Source organism: Orbicella franksi, chromosome 1, assembly GCF_964199315.1.
Source record: "Orbicella franksi chromosome 1, jaOrbFran1.1, whole genome shotgun sequence".
Classification (NCBI taxonomy): domain Eukaryota; kingdom Metazoa; phylum Cnidaria; class Anthozoa; order Scleractinia; family Merulinidae; genus Orbicella; species Orbicella franksi.
Window position 1 is genome coordinate 42,358,185 of NC_138145.1, and position 12,969 is coordinate 42,371,153.

The 12,969-nt window shown below is 40.4% G+C and overlaps 1 long non-coding RNA gene and 2 pseudogenes across 4 annotated transcripts in view; 2 read left to right on the forward strand and 1 right to left on the reverse strand.

Moving 5' to 3' along the window:
• LOC145482252 (uncharacterized) overlaps positions 1 to 12,969 on the forward strand; it is a 74,180-nt gene that overhangs the window by 47,180 nt on the left and 14,031 nt on the right. The gene's annotated exons all lie outside the window — the stretch shown is intronic.
• Positions 599 to 5,912, forward strand: LOC145464562 (uncharacterized; annotated as a pseudogene). The gene is made up of 4 exons (XR_014041438.1): positions 599 to 642; positions 835 to 2,548; positions 2,870 to 3,224; positions 4,000 to 5,912. The product of XR_014041438.1 is annotated as an uncharacterized LOC145464562 (transcript).
• LOC145481798 (kelch-like protein 25) lies at positions 8,392 to 10,281 on the reverse strand (annotated as a pseudogene).

Consider the following 12,969-nt stretch of genomic DNA (forward strand, 5'->3'; position numbering starts at 1 on the left):
GTTTGTCCTTCAGTTTTGAGCTCGACTAAGCTTAAACTACACAAAACGTGAGTAACAAAAAACATTTTTAGACAGGAAAAATTAATAGTTCGGTTAACTTTTAATCCTGGGTTAGCGTTAACCGGCTTTCGAATTGTAATTAGATACCCACGTGACTCGCACGTCAATTACGCGCACTTTAATGGCTTCTTTCGCAATGTTTCGCACAGTTTTCAAAACTTATGAAAAGCGCTACAGACGTTTTCGCTCAAAAGAAGTTCTCAAAAGACATTTTTAATTCCGAAATTTGTTATAGATACGATTAATTAGTAATTGGACCTCGTGTAGTACAATTCAGGGTGTAATCGTGCTCGTAATTTAAAATCGGCGTCGCGCTTTGCGCTCGTCCGATTTTGAAATTACTCACGCGATTACTCCCTGAATTGTACTCCACTCGGTCCAATTACTATTACTAATCGGTAACTGTCTGAGATTCAGTATTCTATTGGTATTATTTACTGAAAAAGCGATTACTAATCGATGACTCTTTTCAACAATAAAGTTGGAACCGAGTCTTATCTTCGACGTTGCAGGAGCACAAAATGAACAGAAGTACAGAATGAACAGCTTACAGCTGCCGACCAACGCAAATTGTGTCCACTTGTTGGTCAATATAGTTTACAATATTGATAGTTAGTGTTCTCGGAAGAACCGTGTATATTAATTGGTGGATTCTCGCTCGTATTAGATGCTTTGCAGTCTTTTCAGTGTTTTAAAACCTTAAGTAAAGCTCTCTCAGTCGTGAAAGATATCTAAGTATCTGACCCGTCCTTCTAGAGTTGGTGATTAACAAAGTAACATTTGCCTCACAGGAGCGTGGAGAGATCTTTCCAATCTCCCTGAAACAATACCTCATTTTGTCAGTCGTGTCCAGAAATGCAATGCCATTAGCAGATACCTCTGTCCAGAGCACAATTGCAGATGTGTTCTCGTCCATGGCGTTACTGGTGTGGGTAAAACAAGCACGGCTATCAAGGTGGCGAACGACAGATTGGACTCCGACAGTCGTACCGTGGTTGTTTACATCAACTGCAGATATATTAATTCCCTGGACGATTTTGCAGAAAAGGCTCTTCAACAAGTTTACCATTACTCCGTCGACAACCCGATATCGGAGCTAACAAATCGTCTGAAAAGCCTAGATTGCTACACGGTGTTGTTGCTGGACAACTTCGAATTTCTGCTTCATCTGGGCGACATTGGGCAAGAAACTCCCCATGAAGAAGCAGTGGTACAAAACCCAGCATGCGAAGAATCGAAGATCATGAAAATCATCACTGAAATTGTGATGATCTCAGGAAAAGTCAAGTTACTGGTCGCCTCGTCAGAGAAAGTTGTGTTCCCGAGCCTATTGCAGGAAGAGGTTCATCTGGATTGCTTTAAACCAGAAGAATCATTTCAGCTCCTGCAAAAAGTTTGTAGAGATAGGGTGCAAGACCCACAATGGGCGTACCAGCTATCAGAGATTTGTAGCGGCATTCCACTCGTTCTCTACACCTTAGCCTTGTCACCACGACCTGCTTAGTCTCGTGGAACTTATGAACTGCTCGTTGCCACAAGATACGTTTGAGTTCTTAAGAAAGATTCAGGCAGTCCCAAGGAAAGAAAAGATCGGTGTTTGCCTTGACATTTGCTTTGGCAGACTTTCTGAACAAGAACAGAACACCCTCATAACATTAGCACTTCTTAGAGGGCGTTTTACTCTGCCCAGAGCTGGACAAATATTTTGTTCACCATTGCTGAACGAACGTCAGCTCACAAAAAATGCATTAGAACTGGCAAAGCGATCTCTCTTGGAACAGAACATCATTGGGGGTGTTTGTTTGTATACTTTTCTCAGAGTCATTCGCGACTACTGCAAAGAAAAGGCATTAGATCAGTTTCGTGAAGTCTTTGTCAATGCGCGGAATGTGTTCATCGATCACTTTTTTGCCTTCCTGACAGACACATTTAGACTGTTCCTGAGCAGGAACGCTTCTGACGCAATCACAGCTTTCCGACAGGAGGAAGAGAATGTCATGCAACTTATTGAGTGGTGTGACAACGGAGAAATGACTGCAGAACAAATTGGGAAGTGCATCGATGTCTTCAACAGCGTTGGGGAGCTTCTGGCAAAGATGATTGGAAAGAAGAAATATGAATATGTTTTCACATTGTTAAGAAGGAAGTCTGAAGAAATGAGAGATCAAAAGAGATTGAGTGAGTGCCTCACCTCCCTGGGAATCAAACACGTGTTCCACTGTTCATGTTCGCCGGGTCTGTGTGATGTAGCCGCGGAACGAGCCAAGAAATATTTGTTGGAAGGCGACAGAATTCAGAGCAGTCTGGATCTGAGCATCAACACCGGAAACAGCCGGACTCAATATCTTTCCAAACTTGGTCAATGTCTCGCAAAAGCAGGGCAATTTCCTTGAAGGGAAAGAGAAGATCGAGCAGGCAATCGACATTAGACGACGACATGGGAATGAGGACATCGTCATGCTTGCAGCAACATACAATGATATGGCAGGTACGTGTCATTTACTGTATATATATCCTCGGTTTCAGCGAGGCCATGCGACAGTAAAATAGTGTTGTTCATCAACACAACACAATGATACCAGCCAAGAGTCTGGCCACGACCAGTCGGATTGGGACTCTAACCCACCAACAATTGGACGCGCTTGCCTCGTGCAGTCCGATCCTAGCGGTTCTTCCTATCCTTTCCCGAACAGCGGCTGGTAATGGAGTCTTATCTAGAGTTTCAATTTTGTATTAGTGTTCCTTGTACTTAACTGAAAGGTATTAAGAGAGAGGAATAATAATATTTTCTTGTAAATTATTTTGGTAGTGGCCCTATCGCTTGAAGGAGACCACCGGGAAGCCATTGCACTCATAGAACAACAGACCCTTCCAAGTTACAGGGAATAATTGGGTGATCATCCCTTCACGGCAACCATCCTCAACAATCTGTCCAATAACTACAATGCTTTGCGTCAATACGACAAAGCTAAGCAGTATTCAGATGAAGCACTGAAGATGCGACTTGAGTTGCTGAAGGATCATCGTGATACGGCCAAGTGTCTGTTTGATCTTGGTATGGTGCACAAAGAAAGGGGAGAACTCCACAAAGCAAAAGAATGTCTTGAAAGGTCCCAGGCCATGCAGAAGAGGGTGCTGGATGACAACATTACGGATCTTCAACGGTATTTTGGGCTTTTTCATTGTAGCATAGGCGTGCTTCAACATCGGTTTTAGCTTAACTCAGAGACTCAGAATTAGCAAACTGATTGTCTATCAATCCCGATTGATTGATAGACAGCACTCGACAGAGCCTGCGTTTGTTTGCAGATCTTGGCTGAAAAGCGTCGCTATACATGTCAGCTCTATCGATATTCTGGCTCAGTCACGTGGTTATGCTAAGACAATAAGGCTGGGTTCCTTGAGAAGATTTGAATCAGTGCTTATGATCCAGGACCACTCAGATCATTACTGTACATCAAAGGAACCGAAGAATCCTTGCCAAGAGAAGATTCATTGGTTCCTTTGATGCACCATGACCCGACTGATCTTGGATCATAAAATGGGTCATATATAAATCCTGACCAGGATAATAACGCACCTTTAGAGGGTAGTGCTCTCGATTTTTATGGACTTGAATAATTTTCTGCTGATATTTACTTCGACAGCATTTCCCTAAGCTCTGCCTGATATGGTTGTTGGTTCACAAGTCATAAAATCTATAAAACTGACCATACATTACGACATATGACTTGTTGATTATGGAAGCAAGACATTCGCATTTACACTTAGGTTTCGAAAGTTTACTTGACGGCATTTCAATAGTATGTGAACGGGCAAAGACTATGGAAATAGAGCAAGGAGAAAAAAAATATGCTATGTAGTGCTGATGAGAAACAAAACTACCGCTTGTTTATACAATTATAATAAGATGATGTCTTGCTTGATCTCCTCACACAGAACCAGAGATGAGATTGAAGATGTGCGCCACCGTCTTGTACGCCAACAGCTGGAGTAAGATCCACTGAGTAGGGGGGACACAATCAGAGTTTGTCAATGGTAGATATGGTTGACGTTTTAACCCGATCTCAGCATGAAACCTAACACGAAGAGAAGCTGGGGGTTCTCTCATTTATTAATGCGTGCTGGGATTAGGCTTCTAATTTAAAACGTTAGTTGTAGACAGCAAAAGATTATCGATAGCTTAAAACTGAAGGGAAGATCGAAGCAACCAAGGTATCGATAACAGGTTGTACTGAAATTAAATTACCTTACATGATGTAGCGAATCCAAACAAACGAGACAGTTTTTGTATTCCCAACTACTAAGTGTTTCCTAAAAACAAATGCAAATGTTTCGTACCGACCATTTCAGAGGAAAATTAGGCACATCTGAATGTGCAGCGAACGTTATTAATCAAGCTCTCGCATAGATATTTAGAAATTATTAACTTCAGTATCCAGTGCGTGGAATTATTCTATCGAGCACTTAGGTGCTAGTATCCTTGGACGACGAATTTTCCTAATCTGTTGATGACCTAATATCACATTTTATTGTGATCCCTTTGTATGTTTTACGAGTCTTGTAGTATTTCTGTAGGTTTAGTAGAGATGCTCATCAGAGAGAATGACGGGCATCGAACCGATTACCTTACCCTAGCTATGTATATATGCGCGGCGCCAAAGAATATGTTTTTGAGTAGTTTTGCGTTTTCGATATAGATTTCTCTTGGAAAATAGCACGCAGAACTAATTTTGGGTTTGAGTACTGCGGCAAACAACTTACGAAAAAATGGCAATTGGCACCCGAACTATTCAAAGATGGCTTTGTTTTTGTGTAAAATAATAATACCTGGAACAACGCGAGACGTTCATCTTAAGCATGCTAATAGATTATATTTTCCTTTTGGCCTACTCCGAGATATATTCTTACGTTTGTTTCCTAATGCAAATAATTTAAATCACTAGAAAACCATTATAGACATTGTAACTTGTGAAAGGACATATAATCGATATCAATCGATGAATCAGTCATTGTCAATTACTATCGGCAATCGATAACTCACACTTTGCGTACAGGACGCATATACTTGGCTGCATGACAAACGTGGCAGACAGTCCATACGACTGAAGTTTAAACGTAAGAATTCCCGGATGGGGCAGATGGAAGGTGACTTTCCATCAATTCTCTTTAGGTGGCTCAAAACAGTTTCCAGCAGTTAGATTTTGATGGATCGTTATAACCACTCTTTAACACTTGATGCTACAATCATGGTATCAAAAAACTGCCCAATCATTGGTGAACACGTTGTTATCATTTTCGTGACACAATAGGTTACCATAGCAACAGTGCGACCTGTTAAAAACAACCTTAATTACAGCTTTAGGGGCTTTTAATTCAAAAATGGCACGGGAAATTTTTTTTATGTCATTAAATTCTAATTAGCATGACAAGACGTAACTTTTCGCAAAGTTTTAAAAAATTCTGTTCATAGGGTTCAGAGCCACCTTAAATTTTCAAAACTTTAAGGTGGCTCTGAACCCTACGTACAGATTTTTTTAAAAAAACCTTGCCAAAAGTTGCGTGTAATCATCCTTATTCAAATTTGATAATATAAGGACAAGCAACCATGTTGAACGAACAGCCAACACAGTGGCCGCCATGTTTTTGAAAACAAGAGCGGCATTCCTGTAACACCATATAAGGAACGCATGATTGAGGAAGCGATTCGCCAAATGCTCGCGAGAGTTTTGATTCGGGGGTTGCGTATCAATGAAATTGACGATATTATATAGCAGTCCTTCGTAAATGAATGAAGCCTTGTTATATTCATCCTTGCTTCTTCATGTGATACTTCAGCCTCCTCATTCGCCTAAGTATCTTTCTGTCCATCTGTATTTACGAATAAATTTTAGCATCAGCCAATAAACCACTTTCGAATATTAAAATTCAGCTTGGCAGCGAGGCCTAGAGGACGCAAAAAAGGAAATTGAATGGCCATGTTTATTCATTTCTTTTGTTTGTGTCCTCTAGGCTTCACTATCAAGCTGAATTTGAATAAATCGAAAGTGGCATATTGATCCTGAGTGTGTATATTATACCGTTATGTCCAGGGTTTGTAAGTTTACATTTTTAAGGCAGTTTAAGCAACAACAGCAACAACGCCAAAGACAATGTCGACTAAAAAACGACTTTATATTCAATCCAGGAATCTCGCGAGAATTTAGATTCATTCAGTTTGTGTATCACTGTCATGAATATCCCAAACAGAATATGTAAGACAGCGGCAAAATTCAAAAAAGACGTTTTAAAAATTGGCCGTCGTAGTTCACGTTTCCTCGAATATGCAGATTTGACTATTTCAAGTTGTTGTTTGATAACGAACGGCAAAGAAATGAACAAAGAATTATAACGCACGCTCATACAGTCAATGTACTCGTTGCCGTTGCAGTTGTGGTTTGCTTTTTAAACTCCCTAAAACCGAATAAATGGAAAAATAATGAACAGTCAAACGAGCACAAAGCAAATGAAAGCCCAGCCGAGCAAAAAGACGGCTGAGAGTGCAGAAAACATATCTGTTATAGAAACGTCTTTTGAAAGTCAAAACACATAAAATGACTTTTCACCAAATTTCCCGCCAGTTTCGAGAAAGCCGCTTGGGCCGTTCACGCATTGCGCGAGGTACCTCCTCGGAGGAACCTTGGTACCGTGTCTAAAAACAACTTACGAGGGATTACCATTTACCTTGGATCTAATGCCTACATGGGGGATTCACTCTCTTACCTTGATAATCTCTTGGTTCTTGTTTTTTTATCCTCTCTCGACACGTTCTATTAAACATTTTCGACAGAAATTCAATATGTTCTTGTCTAAGAAGAAGAACAAGTCCTCGAACGAAATTCGAGGGCTTACATGCTAGAACACAAATTATCGCGGGCGACTAACATTGCAGGGTTACCTCCCTCAACATTAAATTTGTTCCTACCATTTATACCACCCAACTGTCAGTGCCTTGATAAAATCACTCCGAGTGGGATTCGTGCCCACTCTTAATCATTTACTAAGACGTGTTGGATGCTCTTTCCCATAATCCCTCTCGTCCAACAATTATCACCGGGAACCATTGAGGCTACAAGCTTTCGCCTGGTTCATTATTCCTGCCTTCAGCAGTTGGAGGTCCTGGAGCGCAGGAGCAGCATGGCGTTTCAGACGTCTTGCGCGTGTTAGCATCCCACGCAGATGCTCTTAAGCCTCGTCACGCGTGACGAGCCCAAAGAGAGTCTTCGTGGGAGGCTACGCGCGAGTTGGCTATTGTATCTATTTCGAGCTAAAGCTTGGCAAAGCATTTCTGGCAATATTTATTAATTTCCTGTGTATTCTATACAATTTTGTTTTTGTTTGTCGTAATCAGCCTCATTTTCAAAGTCATATAATGAGGCAAGTAATTCAAGTCTTTACCAGTCATGCCAGATCCCAGGGTCCCTCTCCTCAACTTTTCCTCGAGCCACGAATTTCAATGCCACCACATTATTTCACGAGGAGACTGATGTGTCAGAAAAAGAAGAGAGTGGAACGGAAACATGTCTCCAGAGAGATATGAACTGGCTTGAAACGGGCATTTTGTGGAGAAAGACAGTATTTTATTCCAACTTCCGGATGTCACTGACCTTCAAAGGCACACAATGGAAAAGGCAATCAATAATCTCTCAAACCCATTCAAGCTGGAGCTTATCGGGCACTTAAAAGACACAGGCGAACCTCCTGTTGCGACCACCTCTCGTAAGCAACCACCTATCCTCAGCGACCAGTTTTCCAAAATACCAAAATTTTCCAACTCAAACTACTATATTTGAAACCTCTTGTAAGCGACCACCTCTCGTAAGCGACCGCGACCACTTTTAGAGCTAAAAATGTGAATTTTTCTTTTGTTTTTAACCTTCCATAAGCGTCCAGTGGACAGATAATTGAACGAAAATTGGATAATAAGGTGTTGTAACATTATCGCATTCCTGGATAGTACAAGAGACGGAAATTTCTCGATGGGAAGTACCGGATTTTTTTCTCAAAATCGACTTTTCACATGAATAAAGCATTTAAAACAGGGATAAGTCTCTTCAGTCACCGTATACTAATGAGACAAAACTTTGACCCAATATGCTCTAAGTTCTCGTAAACGACCATCTCCCGTCAGCGACCACATAGGCTTGACATTTCGGGCGTGGTCGCTTACGGGAGGTTCAACTGTATACGACTTTTTTTTTTCATGTAGCAAGCTTTCTTCAGCCAATCGACGACCAATTAAAAGGAAAGATCAGTAAAAGGAATTATAGGTGAAGACAGCGATGGCGCAGAAGAGAAGGTATTTTGACTGTTTTGGGACTTTTCGTTCTCTCTTTTGAAGTTAAAATTTGTCAAAGTTATCACATCCTTAGTGCTCGATGATCCAATTTGTGGAATACACAGATGAAGAGCTTTCAAATGGTACGCGCTACATGGCTATAGGAGGTCTATTAACTCAATTGGGAGAAGCCCGGACAGTTTAGAGCTGGAAGGGTGAAAGAGTCGCACTGAGCAAAATTCTAGCCAGAAATAAAAACCACTGGCACTCTCGTTTTCCCTGAAAACAATCTTGTCAATGGGAATTGTCGTTTTGTCATTCCATTTGTCCCTATCCTCATCGTAGCATTCTACAGGCACCTTGCCGACCGGAAAATAACAAGAACCCTTAAAGGGCTTTGGAAGTTCACCTCCAAGGACAAAAATGGTTTCATCAATCAACACCATTTTCCCACAATATCGAGGCACTGTCAAGCTGGCTATGAACTGCCATTCATTTGCCGCTATGTTGTAAACTTCACAGCTATTCAGCCAGACACGGACACCCCCGAGTCCTCCAGCAATGAAAATCTTTTCGTCATTTTTACTGACACCAAAAGCATCCATCCTCGCCTCTTTCAAAGGCGCTATTTCTTTCCATTCGTGTCCATTGGTGTCAAATGTTGAAGAGTGAGAGTGCGGGGCATTCTTTGAATAGATCTCAATACCATTGTAGCTATAACTATCGTCGCTGAGCATTCTTCCTCCGATAACATATATCAACCTGTCAACAACTACGGTACAAAATGATGCTATTTTAACCCAGTGAAACAACGGAGTCATTGAATTCAAATCAACATTGTATCTCCAAAGCGCCAAGGAGAGTCTTTCTGTTACAATAAAACATATCTCGTCTTTGATAACTAACACATCATGAATTTGTAAAGATGTGTAATCTAATGTCATAAATGCTAAGCTCGAATCCAGTTTTGTCCACGGTGCTGGAAACCAGCGGTTTAAATCTGGGTCATAGCATTGCGATCTGGCGATGTGTTTGGTAACAACAAATACTTTGTCTCGATGCGAAAATACGCGCGTTGGTTCGCATGAGGTCGAGGGCAAGCGGTGCCACTGTTCCGTTGAAGGAAGATAAAATTGGTGTGGAAAAGTGGACGTTCACGTCCACAAACCGTGACTACGATAACATCTCTCTCCAGAGCCCTCCGTGGAGGGTGTGGCCGTGGAATGTCGCAATCTGTTGATCGATCAAGCCATTGTAATGCAAGAAAAACACTTTCAAGGCACAAGATCATTTGTCACGACATCGCTCGTTAAAAAGTCACGCGATATACAGGTCAGTCGCACGTGACGAAACAAGTCACGAAATTTTACGCGTCGCTGGCTTTTGTCATGATCATTCCATCGTAGTACGAGTTCAAAAACATTTTCCTCGGCATCAATGACTATCTCATCGCTGGAAATCCATTTTTCAACCTCATGGCTTGAGAGGTTTAGAAAATCGTCGGATTCAGCGACGGAAGAAAAGTTTGAGTAGATCAATTTGAGACAGATATCGATCAGGTCTTGACACAAATACTTCTCAGCCAGGTAGTAAATCGAGATAGAATTCGCAGTGCTGATGTTTTCTTCAAGATATTTTCCGGCGAAAGCTTTCAGGTTTGAGAGGAGAAGATAATCTGCTAATTCGATCAGGTTCTCAGCATTTTCTTGAGTGGATATCTGAACGCTGCCGGTGTAAATAAACTCCAGAATATCTGCCATCTGAGACTCGAAGATCATCTCCAGTCTAATAACTCCTTCATTATTCTCTTTCATGTCGCTGTTGAGGAGCTTTTCAAAGAAGCTGCTGGCCTGCGAAAGGACGCTTCTATGAGCCTGAAACTCCTTTCCATCTTTTACCACCAAAGTTTTTTTTTTTTTATTGATATATCTTACATTACATTACATACAAAAATTACCTACTACTTACAATGTCAACGTAACTTACAATTTAACGATAATAACAAAACTTACAATACTAACATTATTTACGATTTTAATAACTTACATTACAATAATCTCTTACATTACAATTTGTTAATATCTTTCATGTAACTGAGGGGTTAGCTACAATAGGAGGCTTTCTCACATATTAATTTGTGACTTAGATTTATGTTTCTCAATTTTAATTTTGTTTGTCAACATCGCCAAGAAAGCATCGAAATAAAACTCTTCTTCTTTTCTTGAGGCAGTATATAAATAATATTTGGCTATAATAATGCAGAGGTTTAAACCAAGACGACGAGCGAAGTTATCTGTCACGCCATATATTATTTCATTTTTATCGAGAGTGATCCTATCTCCGTTTTTGGAGCTCCACCAATTAGTAAAGAAGAGACCAAAAATGCTGAGCTTCAGAACAGGTAACAAAAAGGTGGGTTAACATTTGTCTTTCTCCACAGAGGTGACATTTATCATGTTCCTTTAATGAATCTCTAAAAAGTGTCGAATTTGTGGGTAGAATGTGATGAATTATTTTGCATTGGAAAATGGCGAGTCTAGTGTCTTTTGTAACATTAAAGGGAAGGCTATAAATGAGTTGTATTGTATGTTCTTTTAGACTGGCTTCTTTCATCCTTCGTTCAGCTGTAGGCGTAACGAATTTACTCTTAACAAAGAATTTAGTTGCTGATCTGCAAGAGAGTTTATCTAAAGATATCTTATCCTTCTCAGAACGTTTTTCCAAGGGTTCAGTAACATTTCCTTTGAGAATATTGATCCATTTTTGAGGGACTGCGTGGCATAGACCGAAATAGTTTAAGAAGTTTGTGTTAATTTTGAACTTGCTACGGAATTCCTCAAAAGTTAGGAATCTGTTACCTTGAAAAAAGTCTTCAATTTTAGTTAATCCAGCATCGTGCCATTTTTTGTAATAACACCACCAAAGTTACATCACTAGGATCTTTATGATCTTTTAGCTTGATATCAAACCGATTCATGCTTGTTGAAGAGTCAGAGAGTTAAACTGACTCCTGAAGAAAACACTTTCATCGCTCTATGAATCTGTCAGCTACTGAAATCATGAATTAGCATTGTTTCACTTGAGTGATCCATGTACGCACGCTCGCTTGTGTATAAATGCTGTGTCATCCTTAGCTGAGCATTATCAACTAGTTCTGAGGGCCAATAGTGATATTAAGTATTTTTAATCACTTAAATCAGTTCAAAGTGAAGTAAAGTCAGTGTTCAAACCTAATGGCCCATCAGCAAGGTACCTATCTCTGGTTCTCGTAACCTGCAGCGACAGAATTTGAAAAGTTTGGGGGACTTTTTCAGTTTGAGATCAAAATCTCTATTGAGCTTTGCTAGTGATAACAACACTTTAGTGATAGTATGGTAATGGTGCGTATTAAGACCCATTTTAACCAACGTTTACCCCATTTGAACGAGTAGATGTACCTACTTTCTCCTCAGCAGAAACTTTCGAAGTCATTTTATTGCAATAAAACGATACAACAATGGCATAATTTAAGTTAGATTTATGAGAATACACACATCTATAAACGTACTGTAGACCAAAAAAGTATTTTGCAAATCTTTTGATCTGACACTTCTAAAGTAAAATACACATTATGAAACTTATGCCACAGTTCTCTGTAACTTTGAACAAGCCCTCTCAAACTCATTAACAATTCATCAAATTGAAACAACAGAAATCATGATCGTGGCGGTGTTTGGATGTCTGAGCTTAACATAAGATTTTTTAATTTTATTTTTCCATTTTCTCTTTAGCTTTGATATCGATTGAGAAGATATATCAAACACTCAAGGCAGTGTTTAACAGTAATTCCTTACAAGCTTTTAAATTCAGTCGGTTTTGTTCATATTAACCGGCCACCGGCTTTAGGTCTTCCTGATGAGGCTTTACTGTTGTCGTTAGCTCTATGTGGCAGCTCAAAATAGGGCATATGTATGAAGGGCTTGAATAAGCACTTAATGACCGATCCCAAGGGAAACAGTGAGTTTTGTTTCCCCGAGACTCTCAATGTTCCCTGAGGGGAAGCTGAGGGGAACATTGAGGGTCGAGGGGAAACAAAACTCACTGTTTCCCGTGGGATCAGTCATTTGGAGCAAAGTGCGAAAAACAAACAAACTGCGAAAACAATATTTGCTTGACGCCGGCTGGCACACAAATTTGCGGCGGAGCACCCGCTCACGTGCGAGTCGAACGTTCAACTGGTTTCATTAGGGAGTTAGTGAGTTTGGTTCGCCCTGGGGCCGGTAAGTAAGTTTCGACCCATGACACCATTCTAATTCCTGACGAATGCCAGCTCCTGCTAAGCGGCCATCTCCCAGAGGGTGGCCGCTTAATAGAGGCTTGACTGTAGTGCAGTCATATCCTATTTTAACATGCACAATTCATAAGTGTTCATTCCTAAATACAACGTACCTTGAATTAAGAACGTACGAGTCTTAAATTTACTAAAAAACAAAAAATGTAAACTGATCACCTTAGACAGCATTAGAATCCACTCTTTCTATGGGTTTACCGACGCAATAAACCACGCGGGATGTTGGGAGAACACGAGAAAAGCAACTCTGTTCAAGTTTGAA